Source organism: Penaeus japonicus, unplaced genomic scaffold (genome assembly GCF_977035675.1).
Source record: "Penaeus japonicus unplaced genomic scaffold, GWHDUDI00000001_assembly GWHDUDI00000008, whole genome shotgun sequence".
Taxonomy (NCBI): domain Eukaryota; kingdom Metazoa; phylum Arthropoda; class Malacostraca; order Decapoda; family Penaeidae; genus Penaeus; species Penaeus japonicus.
Genome location: NW_028234410.1, coordinates 38698644 through 38699304, shown reverse-complemented (window position 1 = coordinate 38699304; position 661 = coordinate 38698644).

Sequence of the window (661 nt, the reverse complement as noted above, 5' to 3'; positions counted from 1 at the left end):
CCTACACACACACACACACACACACACACACTCACGCACACACACACACACAGGATGGAGGAGGAGGAGGAAGAAGAGAAGGAAGAGGGGATGGAAGGGTAAATGAGGGGAAAAAAAGAAGAAGAAAGAGGGAGAAGAAAGGATAACAAGAAGAAAAAAAGAAGTAGAGGAGGAAGAAGAATGAGAAGAATGAAGAAGAAATAATGACAAGGAAAAGGAAGAAGGAAAAGAGAAATAAAAAATTACAAAGAAAATGAAGGTAGAAGAAGGAGATACGAAGAAATAGAATAATAGTAATAATAATAACAATGATACTAGTTATAATGATAATAATGATGATAATGATAATAATAATGATAATGATAATGATAATAATAATGATGATAATGATAATAATAATAATGATAATGATGATTACGATAATGATAATGATAATAACACTGGTAATAGTGATAATAACAATCCCTTTAAGTATAATGATAATAATTATAATAATGATAGAAAGGATAGTAATACTGATAATAATAATGATAATAACAATAACGATAATAGCAAGACGGAGGAGGAAGAGGAGGAAGAAGAAGACGAAGAACCGATAAAAGGAAATAGCAAAAGAGGGATAACACCACGAAGATAAAAGAATATAGAAAGAAAATGAAAT